At 36.3% G+C, this 25616-nt stretch overlaps 1 long non-coding RNA gene across 1 annotated transcript; it reads left to right on the top strand.

Annotated features, from left to right (window-relative positions):
• The first annotated feature begins 6355 nt into the window (after positions 1–6355).
• On the top strand, positions 6356–24353 carry LOC116781220. The gene is made up of 3 exons (XR_004354817.1): positions 6356–6435; positions 22613–22680; positions 24210–24353. It is a non-coding gene; the product is annotated as an uncharacterized LOC116781220 (long non-coding RNA).
• Positions 24354–25616: the final 1263 nt, after the last annotated feature.

Genomic DNA, 25616 nt, shown 5'->3' with positions numbered 1-25616 from the left:
AGAATGGTTTAGGAATCTTCTGAGTACAGGTTTGGGATATCTTGGTTTTTCAAAATTTATTTCCTTTAAAACATTATCTAGGAAACAATTGCAGACAATGTCCTGACTCAAAGTCAGGAAAAAATTAAAAAAATAAAGTAGCCACAAAAATTGTGATTGCTTAGAATCTGTTTTGCTCTTTCTTTTTTAGAATTTTGTAAACAGTTGGGATTTTCATTTTTCATTAAAACCTGTGCATGAATATTCTGGACATAATAAATACTCCCTAAAGTTTTCTTGTTCACACTTCATACATATACCTAAAGATTTCTCACAGAAACTTCAGATTTCTGTATAGCAACATATGGCACAATTTTTCTAAGAGCACTGCATATGATTGGCCAAACTCTGTGCTTTGGTCTGAGAATCTATCAAAAAGTGAATATCCTGGAAAAAGTGTTATTTTAACCATTTCAATCCTAGATCTAGGTGCAGAAGTATTCCAGTGGTTGCATTGCTGACTGTATATTTAAATCAGAGTGGTTTTAGCCAATAATTTTAATGAGTATTTTGAATAAATAATCTGAGCATCTAGAAACTTATATTGGTTTAGTCTTTCTCATCTTACTTTATTTTTCTTAACCTTTTGTTCTTCCTGATCATACCTAACCAATCGCATTTTCATTTGCTTCTGAAAGTTGCTTATGTTCATATGTATAAATGTGGCAGCAGTAGGCATATATAATTGTTTATTATTATCTTTGGATTTATTTCTATTGCTTGGTGTTATCAGCTGATAAGTCTCGTAATCATAGCCTTCACAAAAAGTTTGGCATTCTTTTAATTGTAGATGGATATATTATGTTTAAATATATGCATCTGAACAGGCAGTAAATTCCGTAAATAATATTCAGGAATTTTATTTTTCTTGTCAGAAAGACACATGATAATCTTTTTTTTAAAGTGGCTAAGTAATGATTTCTTATACGTTAAAATTCCAGCTGGGTGAAAATTGTAATTCAATTAAAATACACATCATCTTTTCTGACATTTTTATATGTATAAAATAATATTACACACACATCACATACATCAGATTCTTGGGTTTGCAGGTATGTTTTTCTGTTTGCATATAAAACAAAGGAACAAGTTTTAATGAAGTTCCACCTATTTTTTCTAATCAGTGTAATTTCAAGTTATAGATATAGTAGATCTCATTGTTCCATAGCCATTTCACAGATTAAAAAGAAAAAAAAAACAAAACCAAAAAAACCCAAAAAAAACCAAACCCCAAAACCAACCAACCAACCAACCAAAAAAAACCAGCTTTCCTTGGTTTCTGGGTTTTGATTCTTTTTTTGACCTTCCATACAATCCTGAACTATTTAATTGCATACGCTGAATATAGTAAAAAAAATTATTTTTCTCTGTAGAAATGACAATTGTTTTCAGATTAATCATTTCAACAAATGTTTTCTCAGGAATTAAATCAATAACTGTTATCAATTCCATGATCTAACTTTCTCCAAAACTATGGCCAAATGTAGGCTATTCAACATATTCAATGTATTTTTCCATTAATTGAAATTATTCAAGTCAATTGCAAGAAATTTAGAGCTTAATGCAGATTTAATGTAATTTTTATTTATTTATTTTTTAACTGAATTTATTCAGGTTTATTTAAAAATGTAGTTTAAATAAAATACATTCTAACCAAAACTGAACAGTTAATTTTTTAAAACTTTGTCTTTCTCTGTGTCAGACAAACAAATACTGAGCAAACTGTTGTCAAGTCACATATCTTCTCTTTGGGTGGTATTTTCTGTTTGTCTTTCACTGAACATTCCATTATCAAAATATGAACATAGTTGAAAATTTTCTACAAAATGCTAATACATTTGTTAGAACATTAATTTATGTTTTATAGCTTCCTCTTATATGCTTCTTGTTTAGCTGGCCAGGGCAAATGCTTGAGATGCAATAGTAATGTTTCTAGACTTAAGATGGGTGGAGAGATAGTGGGAAATATGTTTAATGCCCATGTTTATATACTGACACTTGAAGAGTTACATTTTCTACCCAGATAATATTTTTGCTTATAAAATGTTTTTATTTATCCTCCTAGTTATGAATTACTTGAAGCAAACATGATTTCCAGTCAGCAGGAATTCACTTAGTATAGTGTATGAAAAATTGGACATATTTTCTAGTAGTATCGTTATAATCATATACACTTAAATTCTTACATCCAAATCTATGTACTGTAACTGCTCTGTAAGTTTTCATGAAGTGTACTAATATGTTGAGTAGTAACTACATTCACTTAGATTTTATGACAATTAACCATGTAAAGGGTTAAATTTCAGAAATAAGCTAAATTCTTTTATTTGTTCAGATTTCACTTATTGTTCTTTTTTCCTTTCAGTCCTCCTTTGCTTCATTAGATGCAGTAATATCTCTCTTGCCTCCGACAATTTCCATTAATATCTCAAAGGCAGCTATTAAGTATCATTACAAGAGAAGATTATAGAAGGATACTACATACAATAACACTGAAGATAAAGACAATAGTCACATTTTCATTTGTTTCTTTGTTCTAAAAATGTAAATCAAATTTCAGGCTCTTTCAAGCATTCTCTGCTCTGCTTATGCTTTCAGAGTCTTATAAAAAGAACAACCTTCATGGCCAAATAAATTAGTCTGTTAGGATTACCTCAACAAAGAAAGTACTGCTCCTGTCAGAGATTTTTTCAGCCTTGTGCCCCCCTAGAAAAATAACTGTCAGAAGAAAAAAAGAAAGTATTTCAGTTACATATATTTTTTTTTTAATCAGAGAATTTGGTTAAAGACATATTTTAATAAAGATCTTTAAAAGTGCAGAAGCACTTATAAAGTATTCAGCATTAAAAGCCAGTCTGTCACACCATCTAAATATTTGGTCAAACAGCTTTTAGAAAATTATCTAAACATATCTATGGGAATTTAATGATATCTAAAGGTCATTTTAATTCTTGATACTATGAAAGAAAATTGAAATCACAAAATTTCTGCACTGGTAATTTTGAAATCCTTACAGTATGAATCCTCTGAGCCATGATGATTGATATGTCTTAGGAGAAGCTAACAGGTATGGAAGTATTTTTCTTTTCCTCAGTTAAGCAACTGAAAAAATGGGGATAAATTAATGGGATATGATTGTGGGCTTGTTCCAATTAGCTTTGTATGCCTTATGATTGGTTGTCTTTGGAGTCAATGGAAAGAGACAGTCAATTCAAAAGCAACTTAAGTCACCTAAAAAAGAGGATCCAGAGAACTACAGGCCTGTCAGGGGCTCAGTGCCTGGGAAGGCTATGAAACAGATTACCTTGAGTGTGATCACATGGCACATACAGATCAAACAGGGGATCAGGCCCAGCCAGCACAGGTTTAGGAAGGGCAGGTCCTGCCTGACTGACCTGATCTCTATCTGTGACCAAGTGACCCACTTGGATGAGGGGAAGGCTGTGGATGTGGTCTACTTGGACTTCAAATAACACCTTTGATACCATGTCCCAGGGCATTCTCCTGAAAAAGCTGGCAGCCCACTCTTGGTACAAAGAGTACCCAGGGGCACTCTTTGCTGGGTTAGGAATTGGCTGATGGCCAGGCCCAGAAAGTGGTGGTGAACAGTGCTGCATCCAGTTGGTGGCTGGTCATTGGTAGGGTTCCCCAGTGTTCAGTGTTGGGCCCAGTCTTGTTTGCAGGAGTGTTGATCTGCTGGAGGGTAGGAAGTCTTTACAAAAGGATCTGGACAGGCTGGATTGATGGGCTTAGGCCAGTGTTATGCCTTTCAACAAGGCCAGGTGCTGGATTATATCCGTGGATCACAACAACCTCATACAGCATCAGAGGCTGGGGGCAGAGTGGCTGGAAAGCTGCCTGGGGGAAAAGACCTGGGTGTGCTGGTCAACAGCAGCTGAACATATGCCAGCAAGTGTGCCCAGGTGGCCAAGAAGGCCAATGAAGTTCTGGCTTTTATCAGCCATAGTGTGGGCAGCAGGATCAGGGCAATGATCATCCCCCTGTCCTGGGCACTGGTGAGGCCACACATCAAATCCTGTGACCAGGTCTGGACCCCTGACTTCAAGAAAGACATTGAGATGCTGGAGCGTGTCCAGAGAAGGGCAACAATGGAGGTGATAAAGTGTCTAGAAAACAAATCCGATAAGGAGAGGCTGAGGGAGCTGGGGCTGTTTAACCTGGAGAAAAGGAGGCTCAGGGGAGACCTCATCACTCTCTACAATTGCCTGAAAGGAGGTAGTAGCCAAGTGAGGGTTGGTCTCTTCTCTCAGGCAACAAACGATAGGATAAGAGGAACTGACCTCAAGCTGTACCAGGGGTAGTTACACTTGGACATCAGGAAGAATTTCTTCATGGAAAGGGTTGTCAGGCATTGGAATAGACTGCCCAGGGAGGTGGTGTAGTCACCATTTCTGAAAGTATTCAAGAAATTACTCAACATGGCACTTAGTGCTATGGTATAGTTGATATGGTGATGTTCAATCAAAGGTTGGACTCAATGATCTTGGGAGTCTTTTCCAAACTTAACCATTCTGTGAATCTATGTTCTATGAAATCAAAGTCACCTCACAAAAGTATCTGGTTTTCTCTTCCAATTCTATTGGGAGATGCAATGTGCCATCAGAAAAATATAGGGTTCAAAGGTTAACGTGTTTGTGAACAGCTTCAAGATCTTTGTGGGCGTAGGATATATAACAGATATAGAGTTAGAAAATTAATATGCAGATACTTGTTTTCCAGTTGAAGAATAAAGTTTCATATATTACCAGCTTTTGTTTCAATTGAAAATGCATTTTCTCCACAATGAAAAGTTTCCCCAAATAAATAATAATTTTGGTAAAGCTGCAAAAAAATATGGTCTTTGTATGTGAGACAAAACAAGCAACTTTGACACCTTTCAGTTTTCCAAACTAGAAATACTCATTTTTCATAATTCAACTATAATCTGATCAGCTATCAGGACAACTAGAATTAAACTATTTCCCCAGGTTTGACTTTTGGATAGACTGTCTCTCCCAAGAGAACTTTGTTCAATTGCTTCCAGCCGTTATGATTGGTGGGGAGCCAAATCAAAACTAAGACATGGGTTCAGCCATTCATTAGTAGTTCAGAAATGCAAGACTATGATGTCAAAGATGCCATTTCTACCTTTGGAGTCCTCAAAGAGTCTTGGGTAGAATTACACCACCCACACTGAATGTCAGTATTAAGGATAAGATGCTTTCACTTAGAGTACAAAGGTGGAGTGAACAAAGCTTTACTGCATCTTTTCACTACATGTGTAGTTATAATAGAAATGTCACTTCATACAGATTTTAAATTTCAAACTATAATTTAATAGACAGAGGCCTGCAGTCAGTACTCAAGAATCACTTAAACAGCAGGATAAGGCTAACCATTTTTTTGGTTTTTCTCCGTCTATCTAAGCTATTTCTTTTAAACTAAAAAAAAAACCAACAAAAACAAAAACTAAAAAAAATACACTCAGGACATTACTTTTCAAATTTCTAATTTAATTACAGAACCTAATTAATATCAATTAGTATTTGTAATAGCAAGGCATTACTGAACATGAAGTGATCTCTCTCTGGGAGGGAGGGAAAGACAGGAAAGACTTTTTTTATTGTCAGATGCATCAGGTCTGCAGGGAAGCATTCCCAGTTCTTTTACCCAAGAAAGCAACTTGGGTATGAACAGTAAAATGCCTGGCACTTGCCAGGTTTCTTATAGCACAAAATCATGGTGTTAGTTCCAGTCTATTCTGGAGAAAAACAGGTTAGTGATTTAGCTAGAGAGGAATAAAACACATTTACAAATAATTTCACTGCCTTGTGCCACTCATCTGTGTAAGAGACACTGTAGTATAGGCAGCAGAGCTACCATACCAGCAGTGCAGGAGGGAGAGGGCAGAGGACAGCAGCAGTCAAAGTTGTGACCTACCAGAAGCTTGGCAGTGGGGACTTGTGTGTGCCTGAGAACACCAAGGAGCTCTAGCCCCTCCTGCGCATCCTCCGCCCTGCTTGCCACAGCACAGGATGCTTTTAATCAACTTTTTCAGGGCAGTAGAGACTGTGCAGTGTTGGAGGACATCCATTCAGCTCACTATTTAGGTGACATGTAGGTGGAATGTAGAAGACTAAACCTTGGTAAATTCTGAATTTACCTTTACTGATACATATATTTTTTGCAGGGCTTCAAATTTGCTACAGCGTGTTTGTGTGCTCAGTTGACCAAATACAGCCAAAAGCATTTTGCTAAATTCATTCATTTTAACGTCTTCAGTTTAATATGCTGCAGTTAATTTTCCATTTTACAGCCTTGTTTTCAACCAAGAGCAGTGATAATGTCCTCTGACGACCTCACCTACCTCAGTGGGTGTACACTTGTATCTCTAAGGTGGGTTAGCACTGGCTAATGGCCAAACACCCACCGAGGTGCTCTCCCACTGCTCCTCCTTCCCAGTAGGTTAGTGAAGAAAATAAGATAAAAAGCTCATGGTTAAGATAAAGTCAGAGAGATCATGTACCAACTACCACCACGGGCAAAACAGACTCAACTGGGGGAAAATGAATTTAATTTATTATCAACTAAAATATATCTGGATGGTGAGAAACCAGGGCACAAATTAAAAACCACCTTCCTCCCACTCCAACCCCTCTTCACAGGCTCAACTTCACTCCCTCATTGCCAAGGGGCTAGCTTGTTCACAGCTCCTGTCTGGTATTCCTTCCTCCTCACACCTTTCCCCTGCTCCAGTGTGGTGTCTCCACAGGCTGTAGGGCGCTACCTGCACTGCTGTCTGTAGCACTGTCTCTCCTTCTATCAATGACTTTGCTGTTCTCAGGGCTGTTTCTCACCCTTTTTCTCCTTATTTCTCTGCCTCTCTGCCATTTTTGACCTTTCTTAAGTATGCTTTCCCAGAGTCATGACATACATGAGAGTGGGGCTCAGCTGTTTCCTGTGGTGGTGCTTTGGAGCTAGGTGGATCCATTTGCATCAGCATGGGACAGCCTCAACATCTTCCCTCAGAGGCCACCACTGTAGCCCATTGTTGTCAACACCTTTCCACACAGTTTCCTACTTCTCAAGACACTGTTATCAACAGCAGGCAGCATGATATGAAGGGTATGGACCTATCTCCTTTCCTCTCTACATTGTACCACTTCTCCGATTAAACTGATCATTATGTCAGGGAAGACTAGTGGAGGGAAGAGAAGAATAGAAGTTACACAAGAAGCAAAACAATATAATGAATGGTCCAAGAATGTTGTTATTTTCCTTATTCTACCACAATTCCCTTCTCAGTTTTACAAGCAGATGACTCTTCTGATCCTCACCATCTCTTTGGTTTAACTCTGTCAGTGACTGAACTGTGCTCCCACAAAAAACTATTTTCATTTTCAGTTTGTTTTACTACTTCCCAGTTTAGGAGTCTTGCACCTATCATCTTCTAATAGATGAAAGAAAATGTAAGAGTTCTTCCGTCTTCTGAGTATCTTCAAAAAAAAAAGCAAAAAACATCACACTAATGTACCAAATTGTTGTATTTCAAATTCATCACTTTATTTTGGCAGAAAGCACACATACACACTCATACACACTCATACACACTCATACACACACACACACACACACACACACATGCACATGCACATACTTTCTTTGAGATATGCTCAACAAATTTTTAAATACTTGTTTCAGTTATTGTCTTTCGTGCACTTCAATACCTTACATACATTCTATATACAGTGTCTTCATTCATAAAAGAAACACATTTCATAGTAATTTGGCATTCAATATATTTTCAGTAAATGATTCAGGATTTCAAGTTGATAAATATCATTTTAGATCTTTCTCTTGGCTGCTCAGCACTATCGTAACTCAGATATTTGGGGGTGTGCAGAAGCAGAACTCTGTGGGTTCTGGAAGCCTTGGGCATCTACTGACTTTGTTGATCCCTGTGGTTTTTAGCTAAACTGCAACGACTGCTAATGGTCTATCACTGGATCTGAATAACTGCATTGTTTTTAAAGTAGAGGTATCAACATTCCTTTCTTTAAAATCTGTTTTTGAATTTAGTCATAAACTTAAAAGAAGTTTATTCTGAATATTGTCTAACATGGAATATTGTGATTAAGAATAGAAAGTGGAAAAAACCCTTTCTATTTCATGACAGCATTGTAATAGGTTAAAATCCAATCAGATCTGACCTTCTCAGATCGAGAAGGTCAAGTTGGGAAAAAATAACCAGAATAACGAGCTTTCATCTGAAGCTAAAGTAAGCTAAAGTTTGAAGTGGTGTCACCAGCCTGAACATAAGACAGGTAGAATCATCAGTACTTTAACATGAGTCTGTCAAGGAGAACTAAATATCATGACCTAACTCACACATGTGGTCATGGTGTGGCTTATTCATTCCAGGAACTTTGTCTGGCTTTAGAGAGAAGCAAGGTTTTAATGAAAATACTAGTAATACTTTCTAATTATTACTTATAATTAGTAAGATAGCACATATGAAGACTAGGTTTATCACAAACGAGTACTTGTAAAGTTTCCAAGGACTCAATCCCTACAAGGAAAGAAAGTCACCTGTGTTTGCTGCATCATCTGTAACACATATATTAATTATGTTATATATATCAACTTCAAGGTTATACAATATCAGCACCAAGGTTAAAAAAATAGTTGTATTAAGTTAAAGTTTTGTTTTCAGCTGCATTACACTGAACCAGGAATAAACATATAGCATTCATCAGTTAATCAGATATGTTAATTAAAGGGGAAAAAACCTGTGGCTCATAATTTAATATTCAGAGCTTGTTCACATGCTTCTGCCTGCTATCACAGTGTCCAAAACGTAAAACCAGACCATTTCATAGAATACAATTCTCTTCTGCTCACATGTAAAGTAGAATTCTTTGTTGTTAAAAGGTGGGCAAAAGGTCAACCCAAACATCAAAGATTTGAATTTAACTGCTGAAATATATTCAGAAGTGGAAATTAAATCCTTCTATGATCAGGAAAAATTGTGAATTTTTTTCATTCCTCAATACTTGAGGAATATTGAGAAACAAAAGAAAACAGGCATTTTTCTCAGGCATAAGCATAGACTAAAGACCATCGCTGAAAAATTAACTTATGATTGTGTTTTATTAGGTGCATTGCCCGGGAAGCTTTCTGTTTATTCTCATCAGCCTGCTGTCCTCTGCTATTATAATTTACAAGTGCATAGGCAATTTAATATATCTTTGTTTGAAACACTTCAGAATCTACTGGCAGTTTTCACCAGTAGCACTGTGGATTTGTTCTTGCATAATTGCCTTTAGCAAGTACTAGGGTTGAAGGATTTTCAAATTCATACGAAAGGAGAGACTGATTAGAGTATGCTATTTATCATGATAGCATTAAATTTCACTGTTTCCCTTCAGATTCTCAATACAGGTGGTCCTTTGCTATCATGACCCTTTCCTGATGTCTTAACTCTCTCAGAAAGGTAACACAAGTGTGTCTAGAACAGATTTTTTTGCCATGATTTCAGAGTGCACTGAAATAACTTTTCAGAAGTAAACACATTATTTAATACCATCAGTGCACACCATCAGTAAGGAAAAAAATAATATGTAAACCATAACTGTCAGAAAAGAGCAGAAACAGAAGGGGTTAGAAAAGTGGCTCAAGAGAGGAAATATTCTGATTTAATAATTATCATACTAGTACACTTATTTTCCCACATATCACCTTTTTTCTAGAATGATGCACAGTGAGATTATTAAAATACTAATTTGTGTGAGTCTAAATGCAAATAAATAATACTAATAATCTCTTCTTTGAAAAGTTAAGAAGTCTGTTCAGTGTCATGCAGCCACCCAAAATTTGATTCTAGAAACCCATAGCTAAAATCTAATGTTAGTTAGTAAATTTTAACTATGCATAGCTTAACAGTGACAGTCCCTCAAAGTCAAAGCAATATCCTTCACTGATCAGGACCTACAGGAAACAAAGTGGGGTTTTTTTCAACCTTTTTACCTAAGTCTTATCATCTTGTTATATACACAAGAATGGAATGACATAGCAGCTTAGTCTAGTGTCTTGTCTGCAGGACAAGAAGACAACAATGAGAAATGAGTATAAACCACAAAAACTGTAAAAAAAAATCAAGTGACTATGTGAAATTACGATCAAGTCCAAACCAAGTCTAACAACTTTTTGCTCTAGCAAGGAATAAATTGTAAATTATCCAGTAATGCAACAATTTTTTAAAATATAGTCCTTTTCTAAACGGAGAGTTTTAAAAAACAGTAAGGTATAAATCTTGCACCAGCTATGTAATCTGCATGTAAACCAAAGCTTTTCTTAATCTCATTAATGTCAATTCCAGGGCTGTGTGTCTCCCTAACAAACTAACTAAAATGAACAGCTATTTTGTCTTGAGCAAGGTCCAGCTTCTAATTGTCTGATGTAAGTAGTAACTGGATTCTTTGTTTAACTGTGTCTTTGTTTAAGAAGTGTTTCTTTTTTTCAGAATAGGAAAACTGCCTGTTATCCTTTATGTTCAATTCTGCTGTGGCAAATGTCTTTTCAAACATTTAGGTTCCTATTTTCTTGTTTGTTTGTTCTGCTGTTTCACACAGAGAAAGGCAACAATGAGAAGTAAATCGGGCAGACAAGAAGCTCTGTACTTGTCAGATTTTTGTTTTGTGCTTCTACATTTGTCACTTGGGCATAAGGATAAGCACTGTTCTGCGCATGTCCCCAGCTAGTAAAGTCCAAAGCAAAAAGCTGAAAATGAAAGCTTTCAAGCTTTCCTCATGCACAGTCCTGCCTCTGATGCCTCTGCTGTTGGCTCCAGGGATGCGGTTACTCGCACTTTGGTGGCCTGTTCAGGGTATCCCAAGGGAATTGCATTGTTCTCAGTTTGGTGCATGCATCCTCAGAGATGAGATAAGGCTTCAAAAATCCCTTCTGACCTCTGTTTCTCATACATGTACCATTCCTGACATTTTTCTGCCCCGTCTCCCAATTTTCTCATAGAAGTTCCTCTTAAGGAAAGGTGCTTCATTTGCTCTGATTCAGTGTACCTGGGTCAGTCAAAAAGTCATCAGGGCAGTTAGGGAGACCAGGGATTTGAGGATGTGAGAAGAGGACAAATAATTGCACTTTATGAAAGCTGAAAAGTGAGAGTTTGAAATTTAGAGGATTGGTGGTGGCTAGAGCACCTCAGGAAGTCTTCCATCATCCCCATATCACCATTGGCCAATCAGAGCTCAAATCAGTCCAGCAGTTTAATTACCTAGGCAGCCTCATCTCCTCGGATGGTAAGATTGACGGGGAGATAGACAACAGGTTAGCAAAGGCATACAGTGCTTTCGGAAAACTCCACAAAAGAGTATGGCGTAATAAACACTTGAAGAAAAGCACCAAGATCAGTGTTTACAGAGCCATAGTGCTGTCTACCCTCTTGTATGGTTCCGAATCATGGGTCATCTACTGCCACCACCTGCATCTCCTAGAACGCTTCCATCAGCGCTGCCTCTGTACAATCTTAAACATCCACTGGTCAGATTATGTGACCAATACATCTGTTCTAGAACAAGCAGCAGTCACAAGTGTAGAGGCCATGCTGATGAGAACACAGCTGTGATGGGCAGGGCACGTCTCCAGGATGAAGGACCACCGCCTCCCTAAGATCTTGCTCTATGGTGAACTTGCCACTGGCTGCCGCATGAGAGGAGCCCCGAAGAAAAGATTCAAGGACTCCCTGAAACAACATCTCAGCCTTGGCCATATTGATCACCATAATTGGTCTAATCTGGCCTCAAATCAGGAGGCCTGGAGACACACCATCTATAACGCTACGGATGCCTTTGAGAACACACACAGGATCACTCTCGAGGAGAAAAGGCAACGCGGAAGAACCGTGTCTTGCGGAATACACCATCTAAGGAGTCTTTCTGTTGTGCCTTTTGCAATCGGATATGTCTGTCACGTATTGGCCTCATAAGTCACCAACGTGCCTGTAACAAATGTGGATAAAAGCCTTCCCAAATCTTCGTTCGCGAAGCCCAGCCATGATGATGGTGGCTAGAGACTGTGACCATATTCACCTGTTGGCAGAAGGAGTTAAATTATGAAGGAAAAAAAGTCTTAAAAAGAAGGTTGAGAATTGTTATGCTATATTGACAAGATCCTTAAGATACTCCTTTCTACAATGGCTGTAGGAAGGGCTATAGTCTCTGGACCATGTTCTAATAAAGTTTTTCTGTATCGTGCTGTGTTCCCTATCTAGCTATTTGATACATAATTATACATATATTTGTTCCATATATAGTTATTCATCTCTGCATATCTATTTGAAATACTTCTAAACAAATTGCTCCTTGCTTCTCACAAAACATGGAGGAAAAATCAAGTAGGTGGTTTATTTAGCTTGTGTTCCTTACTACACTGATGTTAGGTTGGAGTTTCCTGAGAAACCATAATTTCTTGTTAGGGGAAGAGGAGGGGCAAACACTGATCTCTTCTCTGTGGTGACCAGTGACAGGACCCAAGGGAATGGCCTGAAGTTGTGTCAGGGAAGGTTTAGGTTGCATATTAGAAAAATGTTCTTCCCCAAAAGCTGGTTGGACACTGGAAGAGGCTCCCCAGGGAAGTGATCACAGCACCAAGCCTGACAGAGTTCAAGAAGAGTTTGGATTATACTCTTGGGTACATGGTGAAAGTGCTGGGTATAGTCCTGTGCAGGGTTAAAAGCTGGACTCAGTGATCCCTGTGGATCCCTTCCAGCTCAGGACATTCTATGATTCTTCTCTGTTATTGCATTTGAAGATGTTCCCTTCTGTCCATTTTTGTTAATGTGTAGTGGCAAAAGAAAATAGTAGTTCAAATCATAGGATCACAGAATCACAGGATGTTAAGAGTTGGAATGAACCTTAAAGAACATCTAGTTCCAACTCCACCTGCCATGGGCAGGGACACCCCCCACTAGACCAGATTGCTCAGGGCCTTATCCAACCTGGCTTTGAACTGCACAAGGTAAAGTACCAACACTGCCTTAGAGGATTATATTCCCCCTTAGCTCCTCCCTGTTGGTGAGCACAGTCCAGCATCACACCTTTCATTGTTGGCTCCTCAATCCCTTGTATAAGGAAGTTGTCATTGACACATTCAAGGAATCTTCAAGATTGCTTGTTCAATCTCTGCTTTCAACAGCTGGTTAAATATTTACCCTCAAAAAATGGAGATTTTTCAGTCTAGTGTTCCTTAAAAAATTCCAGTTTATTGAAGCATCTCACAAAAAACTTGCTTCACTGAAGAGTTTTTCATACCTATAGCAAACATGACAAAACAGGATTGAAATTAAGCTTATCTTTTCCCCTTTCTATTTACTATTTTTAAGAATCTGTCTTAGATAATTAATTTGTGGCATGTCTCTCTCAATGTCCAGGTAATATTAACTTTTACCTCAATACAGATGGCTCTACTGAATATCTGGATATGTCAAAGCTAATTGCTTTGATGCTGGAGTGCTTTCTGAGCCTAGTCCATGCATTGCCTTTCCTCTGCTTCTGTGAAAGAGGATGGTAGTAGTGTAGCTGAGTGTATTTTTTTCTATCCTCATCTGACTGGTTTCAAAACCTACCAACTGTTATCTTCTTTCTGGATTATTTCACTATAAACTGAGGATCTTTTCTAAATGCAAAGGGATTTCAGATCTTTTAATTTTTGATACAAGAAGTGTAAATGCAGTAATGAGCATTATCCTCCGAAAATCTGGAATTTTGAAGTATCAGAACATAAACAAAGACTGAAATACCATGTTGGGCTACTTTCTTTTAAAAATCATTAGAAAACCTGTGTATCTTCTTATTGAATTGAGCTTAGCAATTATTCAAACAAACTGCCAAGGGGTTCAAATTGGTTTTAACATATAATATATTGGAAACAAACCCAACCACACACAATAATACTTACACTGAGGTAACATGAATTTACACTTGATTTAAATTTTTTGATGTTTTGCTAAGCCTGTACATTTACAAACACATTAGTATGGTAGAACAGAAGTTGAGAACTGCTAATTGCAAGAAATACTATTTTATTTGTACATGCACAGGTATGGTGATTGTTAAAACAGATCTCATATATTCCTTGGTTTCCTAAGACATTGTTTTAGCCTGAGTTAAATGCAGTATCTAATTGTCAATTGCAAAGCATTATGTTTATATAATATGATACTTATTTTTTCCACTTGAGTAGATAAAGTGAGTATCTATTTATATTATCATGATGTTTGAGTCTGTAGAGGCTGATTAGTTACATTGAATGCCAAAAGCAAATGCAGTCTCCTGAATAAAAATTGGCAGCTTTTGTGGCATGTGAATGCAAATCGGCAAACAAGAAGAGACATGTATTACTCTACCTAAAGTCCTGATGTTCTTCTTATGTGGCCCATTCACATCAACAAAATTGTGAAATTTTAAATTCCTCCAAGTTTGCCTTTTTTTTTCTTTGCCACGTAACTAATATTCTTGGCATTGTTTAGCAATAAATAGAGAGATACAGCCTTTAACTGAACAGTGTACATTATTTCCTTTCAGCAACGTGTGGATAAAGTGCATCCCTGTTACTGTGTTTGATAGAGTTCATTTGGGTGAAGAGGCTCTGCTTTAAATGAGCTGTGTTTTCCACTAATGAGTATTTTCTATATATTGCTTCTTATGAAGAACTGATAACCTTGTAATAATCTGTTTTGACAGTATTTTCCTAGAAAATATTGTGTTAAATATTTTAGACATGAGGGATCATGGACATATGGATATAGTGGTGTGCACCTTCTCTAATTATATGCATTATACAATTTGCCATTGTTGGAGACTGTTGTACCATCTTTCTTTCATTTAATAATGCTTTTGCAAATTGGCAGATAGCATTTGGGCTAAAATACACACAGAGTTTTTGCAGGAATAAAACATGTTCTGCCTTTTCTCTAGTGTAGAGTAATTTGTCAAGTAATTAGCCAACCTAATTAAATTTTTGTAGCACTAATCAAACGAATATGCTAAAATTTTCCTTGCACAGCCAGTTTGCTGTCTGCTTGCATTTAACTTGATGGTTTAAAAGAGGCCCTACTATGTCTGCCACTCCACTTAATCACCTCATTTGCATTTTATATTGGTAAATCAAATAAAGCACCAGTGGCTTTTAGTATGATTGACTATGGTCAGGGCTGTTCAGATGGGACTTTTTCACAGAAAATTAGGCACATTTTAATATGAGTGAGTCTGTGCTTTCAACATTCAGCAAACTACATTCACTCAGCTAATTAAAAGTGCTTGTTGCTTTTTGCCGATGTATGATAGATTTATCCAGCTGGTGTGTCCATTTTCTTTTGCATAATTTCTTGATGGAAGTTTTTATCTTTATACATAATAAGATTGTCTAAACAACACTTCAAACCAATTTGCAAGAACTATATAAATAATATTTTGCAGAAGCTATTTACTTTGAAAGAAATACACTTGCTGTTCAGCAAACTGATTAGGTTATATATCTTTGGGTTTATACCCTTCTAGAATAGAAACCCTTACACTACAAAATTTTCAGACTCTGTCTTTACTGAGCCAGAACATATCACTTTCCTAAAATCATGGGAAAAGCTGCTGAAGAGTATTCCTAGCAGTTCCGTCATTATATAGAGTTCGGTCCTCCTTTAGATTAGGTCAAAAGACCCAAAACTTTACAGATGAAGTTGCTTATAAGAAAAGTTATTTATATGCATAGGTGTGCCTTGATTGCTTGTTATTTTGAAGGATTCTTTACCATAGATGAAGCATTTCCCAAAATGGGAATGGAAATTTTTCTTTTTCTCAGGGGGTAATGAGGACACAAGTATAAAAACGCATTGCAGGATCACTTGAAGCTCATATATGTGTGAACAATAGATGGAAAATTAGTTTCATTGATATATACCCAAAAGAAATTAATTTTTCATTATTTTTTTGGAATAAACCAGGTCTAAAACTTAAAGATTTCATGATAAACAACTTCTTTTTTCCTAACAAAATTGTGTTCACACAATATCATTTAGTACCTATCTATAGAGAGAGAGATAGATAGATAGATACATACACATATACACACACATATTCAAATATATATCTATTCATACACATATTTTCTTTTCTAAAAGGACTGACAGTAGGAAATAGCCACCATTCCTGACTGAGACCTAACATGAGGTAATGTAAGTTAGAAGAAGATGATTTGGGGCACAGATAGTAAATAATATGAGCTTTTGCATACCTGAACCCCCAACTAGCTCCATCTAGCTCCAAAGACCTATCTACATTCAAGAGGCTTATGCTGCCCCCTTGCTGGAGTGGTGGTGAGCCCTTAGCCAGACCTTCTGTAGATGGTGGAAGGATGAATACTGCATCTTTCCTTAAAATTTTTCCAGATCTAAGCAGCTACTTGTGACAGTCTTCCACTTAGTGGAAGGGAAGAGATTCAGTCACAGAAACTCTAATAAATTTGTCAGAGAGGAGCTAGTTTAACATAACATTACATATACAATTTTTATATGGGTCTAAAGCAAAATTTTCTGGTACAAGCTGCCGGACTTTTCCCTGAGGTGCCTGCAGGGCATTCAGATATTCTCTCCTATTAATAAAACCATGACAGAAGTAATTTAAGAGGGGGAAAGAAGGTAATCTTAAACTGTCATAGATATTTGTTAAGAAAGTATATGTCCAAATCTTTAGTCATGTGATTAGTTCCATTGATTGAAACTAAGGGATCATAAAGAAAGCTGAATTTATTGTATAAGGTTGTTTTGGATGGGTGCAGGAAAGGAATGAAAGAAAGTGCCAAAACCTATGATAGAAAGTAAAAGATAGAAATAGCAAAGAATTATGTAAATATAGGAAAACCACGGTTTGCAGGTGTTCAGTTAAAGATGTTACAATGATGTACCTAACTGCAACACTTAGGTATCCACCTTATCACTCTGAGAGTCAGACTTAAAGATGAAGTTTGCATCCATCTGCATTACTGTTTGCACAGTATGGTTCATCAAACTTCTTTGGAGTTTTTAGGAGGTTTCTCTGAAAATGTTCTTCTTAAAATTTCAAAATGCTACAAGTTAAGGACTAAATCACATGCTTTTCCCTAATGAGAGAAAGTGTCCTTGGACATGGAAGTGGTGACTTAGCCATGAGAAATATTGGAGCAGAAAAAAGGCCCAGCAATGGCCATAGAAATCTCAGAAGAGAGGCTTGAGCTGAGCCCTTGACCTACAATGTACAAATGTAACAGATGTCTAAGTACTGTAATGCAGCTTTAATTAAACATAGACCAAAACCTCCTTGCTCTAAGCTCATGGAGATTATCTTGATAAGAATTTGGCCTTGTTCTGGATGAATTCTCCCCAGTCCAGAAGAAAGGCAGTAATGCTTTGTGTGTTTTGGTAGCAGCTGGAAAAAAAGCAAGCTATACTACATCCTGCAATTACAGATCGTTTACTTGAGAACATTGGTTAAACTACTTTCCTATGCCTTATAATGCCTTAGCTGACTTAATACTCTAGCCTCTTTGGTAAATTTCTTTGAGATCTCTTGTTTCTAATAGTGCATGCTGGTGCAATACAGTTCTGAGGGATATTCTGATTTATATTTATATTTTATATTCTTATTTACAGGTGTAAACAATCTCATTCAAAAAATCCTCAAATACATGCAGTCATCTCACTCAGTACTTAAAGAAGAATGCAAATAAACAGAATAAAGCCATTAAATTTTCTTGATTTGGTATTTCAACTGTCTGGTCTTTTAATTGTATTTTAATGAATTGAAATTCAACTAAATGTCATGTTCAGCATGTGAATACTTTAATCACACTAAGAATTTATTCTGAATATCTTGTGCTACTGAATAGCATGTTGATGTTAATTTGATGTTAAGTGAAACATTTTATTGTCAGTTGAAGACTATGGGTTATCTTTAAATTAAAGAAAAAAAATAAACTAAAACAAAAAAAACCAACCTATTTTCCGATTCAAAAGCACCAAATGTGGCATTCACTTCATCCCCAAAAATACTATTGCTTGATAAATCACAAAGGACTTGTGGCACCATAAATGTTATTTTTGTTAATCTAAGATGGAAACACTGACATTTGTTATTCTACTAGATAACTTATATAATTCTTCAGTTTGTGAATCTCATCTTTACTAGTCTGAAAACCTACCTAAAAACTGCTTTTATTTTGTGTCAGTTTTTAGAGTTTAGAACCTGATTCATCAGTCTTTATTCATAAAAACTGCTAGTCTTTAAATCCTGATTCTTGTCCCTCAAATTTACTATAAGCATGTAAATGAGCTACGAATACATTCTGCATAATAATATGACATTTATTGCAATTTCCTGCTACTAAACTCATAAATACATGTTAGAGTTAAGAAGATAGATTTCCATGTCTTAGCATAATTTGGAAGACATAAGGGTCTCACATTTTCTTTCTTTTATTCTAGAGAGAACAGCCTAAATGCTGGTATTAATTTTCAGTTATTCAGTTATTCATTTAATATGAATTGCGAACTCTTCGGGAACTTTAAAAGGTCCAGCCTTGTTGACTTCAGCTAAAGCTTTTTCTGCATCAGATTAGAAGATCATGCTTTCAGTGAAAGTCAACTGATAATAGGAAGTTTGCTTTCTGGTCCCTGCTGTCCCCATGAAACCAACATGTTAATCCAGTTTTCAGTACTGATTTCTATCCTTCCTCACAGCTGAGGATATGTTTGTTTGTTTTGGAGAGTCTTTTGAGTTTATGTATGAGGGGAGGGAGTTAAAATTTAATTTTCTCTGCCTCTTACCCTATAATCTGTTTCTGACATATGTCTGTGTGGAGCTTGAGCTGAGCTCTCTTCTAGCTAAACTGTTTAGTGAATTATTATCTCATGATTACCAGTGAGCACAAAGTTTGTATTAGTAAAATATTATAGGTCACAGTTCTGAAATGGCTGAATGACTTCACCTAAATGATATAGTCAACATATTTAACAATAGCTGTGTTATCTACCAGACTTGAATGTCCACCACTATGGTAGTAAAAGACAAACCAACTGCTAAATGAAACACTTATATGTGATTACATACATATCTAGAGCAGAGAGCTTTCAGAAATGTAACTTGTCTTGTTAATTTAAAAAATGAACACTTATTAACAGTAGACATATTCCTTGTCACAGTGAAACTCAGTCTCATTGTAAAAATAATGTATTCTTAGAGAATTTTGCTCCTAATCTTTGTGTCTGCCATTCAGAAAAAAAAAATAAAACATGCCTTCCTACCGATACTCAGAAAATAATTGATCTTTTTAGTATAGATTTTATGCTACAATCTGAACTCAGGTTTACAGTTGCAGTCAAATACAAAACACGTAATTGCTCCAAAAGTTACCTGTTACTAAATTGCAGGTATAAACCAATTCAGCTTCATAGAAGAGAATTTCTGAAAATGTCCCCCTCAAATGAGCAACTTGTATTGTATAGCATCTTGGGCTATGGTTAACACTTCATGAGAACAAAAACAGGAGGAATTTATGCAAAGTAGCACGGACTGGCTCTATATGCCAAATGGCACAGTTTAAAATGTACGTGTGCTACAGGCACACTGCAGCAGACTCTAAGCTGCATCAGCTGATCGCGCATAAAGAGGAACCACAGTAAGCAGCTACTGTCAGACCTAAACAATAGCATTTCGAGCAGTTTATTTAACTGAATTAATTCTACAAAGACAACAGGTTTCTTCCTATTGTTACAGGCTAGTAGTGAAGCAGAACATCAAGCATGTCTCTCAGTAGAGAGCTTGTTTGGTCTCTTTGTGTGGTATTTATAGCATGGTCTGGTTAATGTCCATCTTCGCTTTATTAGTATTCTCTTAAACCCTGAAATTTTACCCAGACTATTACTAATAAACCAAATCTTCTCATAGTAGCAATGTATATTCTCCAGCAAGTCCCGTGAAAACTTCTAAACCCTTTTTAACTGTGTGTGGCTGTATTTCATTCCATGTTTGTTTGCATACTACAATCCTTTTTTATTATTATTCTTGGCTTTCCTTCCATGGGGGACTTAGACTTTTATATTTTAACAAATATTTGGTTTATATTTTATTTTGGTTTTATATTTTATTTTGTTTTATATTTATATTTTAACATATTTTTTATTTTTTAACATATTTTTGTTCCATAACTTTATTACTTATGACAGCCTTTGATACATACGGAAAAACATAAGTTCCTTGCATCAGTTATAAATAGCAATGTAAGGATCAGCTACCATGTTCTCATAAGCTAAAATAACGTTTATCAATTTGGTAGCATAGCTGCATCGATAAAGATTTATTTCTACATTTAACATTCCAATTTCTGGACAGAAATTAGTTTATCCCAAATACAAGGCCAAGCTGAGGCACAACCCAATTTGCCTTGGTAGAATCAGCTGTAAAAGCCACAGTTAGTTCCTGAATTTATCATAAAAAGTGTTTTCAGAAAACTTTATTCCTCACTTATGCCAGTAATTTATGAATAAATGATTCTTCTCTTTCCTTACCTGCTTAGACAGTTTCACCACTAACAGCAGTTAATAAACTGACAGAATGCCCACATTTTTTACACTTTTTTGTGCAAGGAAAATTACACTAAATTTGTCTGAATTTAGCCTCACTAAAAGGCTTCTCAGTGACAATATCCTGAAAAACTGTCATTTCTGAATACAATCTTGATATACCATGTACACAAATAATATTTTAAAAGAGAACTTAACATAAAACCAGTGCTAACAGGAAATGAAATTAAAAAGTTGGAGCAAAAGAAATAACTCAAACAAATGTTGAAAAATATTGAAATGTAAAATTAAAGAGCATTCTCTGTCAGAAAATTTTCTCCCTCCCCCAGAAATAAAACATTTCAAGAGATCAAGGAGATCAATCATTTACAGCAAGAACAAGTCTGTTTCTTTCTGTGCTTCAGGAATGCCCAGAGTGCGTGGTGAAACAGCGATGAAAGCTGTACACAATGAGGACTCAGCTTGATATTGCCAGTGTAGCAGATACCCTCTTCCTTTACTGCTGACTGTTGAGATTGGAGAAAATGTTAGTGGAGATGGTTAGCTTTTGGCTCTGAGTTGTCCACAGCTCTTAAACAATTCACACGCTCCTCTGCATCCCACCAACCCTGGACCAGCACGGGAAAGCTCCTGACAGGATAGTGGAAGTCAGCAAGAGTTTCTGCACCCAACACTGCCCCGTTATATCAGATTCAGTTGCTCAGGCCAGCGCTGTTCATAATATAGCAGAACCATATAATCATAGAATTGTTAAGGTTGGAAAAGACCTGGTTACTTTAAGAACTACTCGTCAGTTTCTCAGCACTCTGGGGTGTGACGGCTTCTGGCTCTGAAACATGTTGGTGTATAACCCCACAGATCAGGAGGATTGGTTATCTTTCACCATGGTCTCAATTGTTCTTGGTGAATATCACCATATCTGTATTAAAATACTATGGGGAATTAGTAGGAGTTTTATGTTTGGTTTGTTTGTTTTATTTTTAATTTAAAAATACTTTAAATTACATCATTATATCTCTTTCTCTTCCTCTTAGCTGCTGCAAGGAAAAAATTTCCTTGTATTTGAGACCAGACTATTATCTTCTTTAATTTTCAGATTCAGACTTCTTGAAAAATATGCAATCTACCATTTGAAGAGTTTAATTTCATTTAAATGTATTAAATACTAAAAATTTCCTAGTGTTGATATAAAGTATTTCCTGGTATTCTGTACTCTGCTATAATAAAGATTTTATCATTCTCTTGCTTATAAATCACTGAAAACTGTTCTGATGAAGAAAAAAAAAACCTAATGACAATATTTTATTACTAAACCTTAGTAATTCTGCCTCTCTTTCTTTTCAACACCACAGCTGAGTGCTGAGCACCTGGAGTAGCTGTAAACTGTATGTGAATTTTCCCATTTTCTTTCATGTCTTTATCTGTCTCTCCACAGATACACAGTCTGTATTGACATGTACACTCAGCTTCATTATTGGTATATTCAGACTTCATTTTAAGTTCCTATTTTGCTAAATGAATTTTTTTAAGTAATTCTTTACAGACCTGACCTCACATATCTATAAAGGGGAACAGGAGGCATAAACTGGCCTTTATTCCTTAGTTCTGGCTACACACAGTACAAGTGGCTGTGTGTGTTTTTGGAGTTCCCAGGAGGCAGCTGCTTTCCTTTCTGCGAAGCACTGGGTCTGACTCTGGTACTCCACCAAGCAACAGGGTTCACAGCCCAAGAAGATACAGCACCAGGCATCAAACTGAAACCAAATTATAACCTTTCAGCAGCCTCGCCTGAAACTAAACATTTGATTCCAACTCAATTGGAAAAGTTTTGGCAAAGTGACCATAGACCTACTTTTCTGTTTAGAAGTTCTGTATATATATATGTAAACGTGATAAATGTTCTTCAATCTAAATGTGTTTTGATATTAATAATAAGCACTCTAATTACAGGACATTTGTCAGAAAGAGGCTTCTTGTTTTTCTTTTCTGAGGAAAGGCAGGGACCAATAAACATAGAGGTAATGAGATAATACTCATTTACACTTAATGTCTTTTCTTAAGAGAAGATGTGCTCGTGATGATGCAGCCCCAGGCACAGGGATAAGCCCACACCTCCTCTCATCCCATTCAGGTTTGGCAAACAGCAGGTAATGGATATGTAAAGTAGCACAGTACACAGGATGGCAAAACTGCAAGCCGTGCACATGCCACATGCTCTGCTACTAAAAATTACATTTGTTGGATTAATGCTGCTCTCTGCAGTGGCATTATTATTATCTGCAGCAATGTTACTGTTCTGGCTTTCTGAAGGAATCAGGTTCTTTAGTCCAACAGAGCAACGTGTTGACGCCTCCATGCTCCTGAATCATCTCTTTTGCATGTCACGTGCATTTGGAGCTGTTTAACACAGCTGTATGCAATGCAGATATAGTTTGAAATATTAGACTAGACTGTAGTAGCAACAGAATGACACCAACAGATATTAATACCTTATTCTGGGCTTGTTTAAGAGAAGAAAAGAGAAAAATTCTCTCACTAACTAATCTCAGTTAAAACCCAACCAGGGACGTAAGCATTTGCAGGAGATTTTCTAGCTTTCACATAAGAGGCTGAGGTGTGCAGACCCTGGCAGAGTCTTGGAACAATCTGCTCATTCAATATAAACTGTTCTGTTTTCTCAAAGAGTGATATCCTATGAGTTGTATTAAATTGGAATTGAGTTCAGAACATCAAATCCAATTAAATAACTTCCTCCAAAGAAGACAAAAGGTATATATCTAGAGGCTAATATTCCAAGGTGTGCCATAAAAATGTATCTATAATATGCAATGAAGAGACACAAGCTAGATCCAAGAAGACAGCGCATGCACATAAAAGTACAAGCTCACTCTTACCCAAGCCAGGAGCTGGAGGCATAAAAATGTGGTGTTACTGTAACAAACAAATAGGTCAGGAAGCAGCATTCCCTGCAAGCTTGATGCCACCTCCAAGGCTATGTTTTCTCCCAGTCAGCAAGGTATGGTAACTCAGTCAGTTGTTCCTGCTGCAGCAGTCCCTCTCCTGAATCCAACCCAATGTACTGCCTTCGGAGGTATCAATCCATGCTCAATTCACAGCAAAGACAGGCACATAGTGTACTGCATTTTCATCAAAAAGATTGTAGCTCGAAGAAAACAGTCATTAAAGGAATAACTGTTTTCTCAGGCTGCCTGCCTAATCAGGAAAGTAAAATGTTTCCAGGCAAAATGGGTGTAAAATGGAAGAGAAAAAAAATAATACATAGCCCCAGGTTAAACAAACTGCTTTGTTGTTTCAAAATGAAATCTTTTATTTGATTACTTTTTTAAGTTTCTACATTATCTGTATTCACTTATGTTGGCAGTTTTGCATTAAAAATGGCTGTTTGAAAAAGCAAATTGTTTTTTAAAGCATTTCACAGTAAGTATTTTCTGGATCCTTGTCCTTTCAAAAAAGAAAATTAATTTTTAAAGCATTTCATATTTGGTATTTTCTAAATCCTTTTCCTTTACTTCCTCTCTTTAACTAGAACTGTTTATAAGTATGATCCAAATTTCGGAATAGTTTCTGTCACTTGGCTGTCCTGTGAAATGTGCACTATTAAAAAGAGGAGTTACTGAAAATTATAGAAAGAAAATCATCCTAGAAGTTCTAATTAAGGTATCTTTAAGTTTAAATATGTAATATTACAATTTAAGCAGATATTTCTTTTTCATTAAGCATTCTTTTATTGCAGTTTTTCCCATTAGTAAATCACCATGCATGTATTTTTTACTGATATGAACATATGAGAGCTTTATTATTATAGTATCAGTCCCATTAGGGACTCTAGTTCATGTTTACTGAGAAAAGTGTGTAGAACTTCTGAGAACAATTGTGAGTTTCCTCTCCTGATCATAAAAAACTCTTTAAAATCACTACTTGTTTGGTTTGATTTTGTTTTCTTATTCCTTTCTTTGTCTTTTTTGAAGTTTTTTTGTGTGTTTACCTTGTAATTTCTGAGCCTTTGAAGGGCACTATTTTTCATTCTCTTCCTTTTCTTCCCAGCAGTAAATGACAGAGATGACAGAGCAGATCCTAATGCTTCGTACTAATTGTGGGAGGTTTTTATAGAATACTGATTCCTTTATGACTAGAAACAAAATTATGAGTTGGAAACACTGGAAATGCAACCCTTTGTCTGCACTGATGCACTTTTTGTATGGACATATTTTCACCACAAAACCACTGAAGTCTGAGGAACGACTTTTCATCTGTGTCAATTGCAGCTTTAACATTGCAGCAATGACTCAGCAGCCTAGGTAAATGAAGCTGTAGACATTGGGTCTAATCAGTTTTCCTACATTTGCCACTGTACCATCCTGAAAAACTTCAAGCTTCTGTTTCAGGCCCAAAGACCAGACTAATGGAAAAAAAAAAAAATAAAGGAAAGCTATGCCATTGTCTATTTAGTACTATTTTGTTTGTTTTGTTTTCTTTATTCTGAGTTCCACATCCTTTGCACAAGTTTTTGCCTGGAACTATTGAGACTAAGAAATATTCCAATCTCCAATTTCAACACAACTGGTTGCTTCCTAATTTGAGGAGATCGATGACCAAAATTGGAAGAGCTTGTTATACACCTTGTGTTTGATTTTTTTGCTGCTTGCATGATTTATGCTTAAAAACCAAACCCAAATAAATGCACAGAATGTTAATCCAGGTGATTCTGAAATAGAAAGTCACATTAACTATCTAAGTACATATAAAAATACCTGAAACCACAGTGATTTGTACTGCGACTTTACTATTTTTATCTGAACACTGAGAGTCTGAGGTGATCATGATATATCCATACAAAGGTATACATCCGTTGTAAGGTTGTATTTGGGACAGACTACACTGGATCAATATATGCACTCTATGTGGAGCTATATTTCAGTATTAAAGTATCAAT

The sequence above is a fragment of the Chiroxiphia lanceolata genome, chromosome Z (assembly GCF_009829145.1).
Source record: "Chiroxiphia lanceolata isolate bChiLan1 chromosome Z, bChiLan1.pri, whole genome shotgun sequence".
NCBI classification, from domain to species: Eukaryota; Metazoa; Chordata; class Aves; order Passeriformes; family Pipridae; genus Chiroxiphia; species Chiroxiphia lanceolata.
The sequence above is the reverse complement of the archived record's forward strand: the minus strand, read 5'-3'. Positions and strand labels throughout refer to the sequence as shown.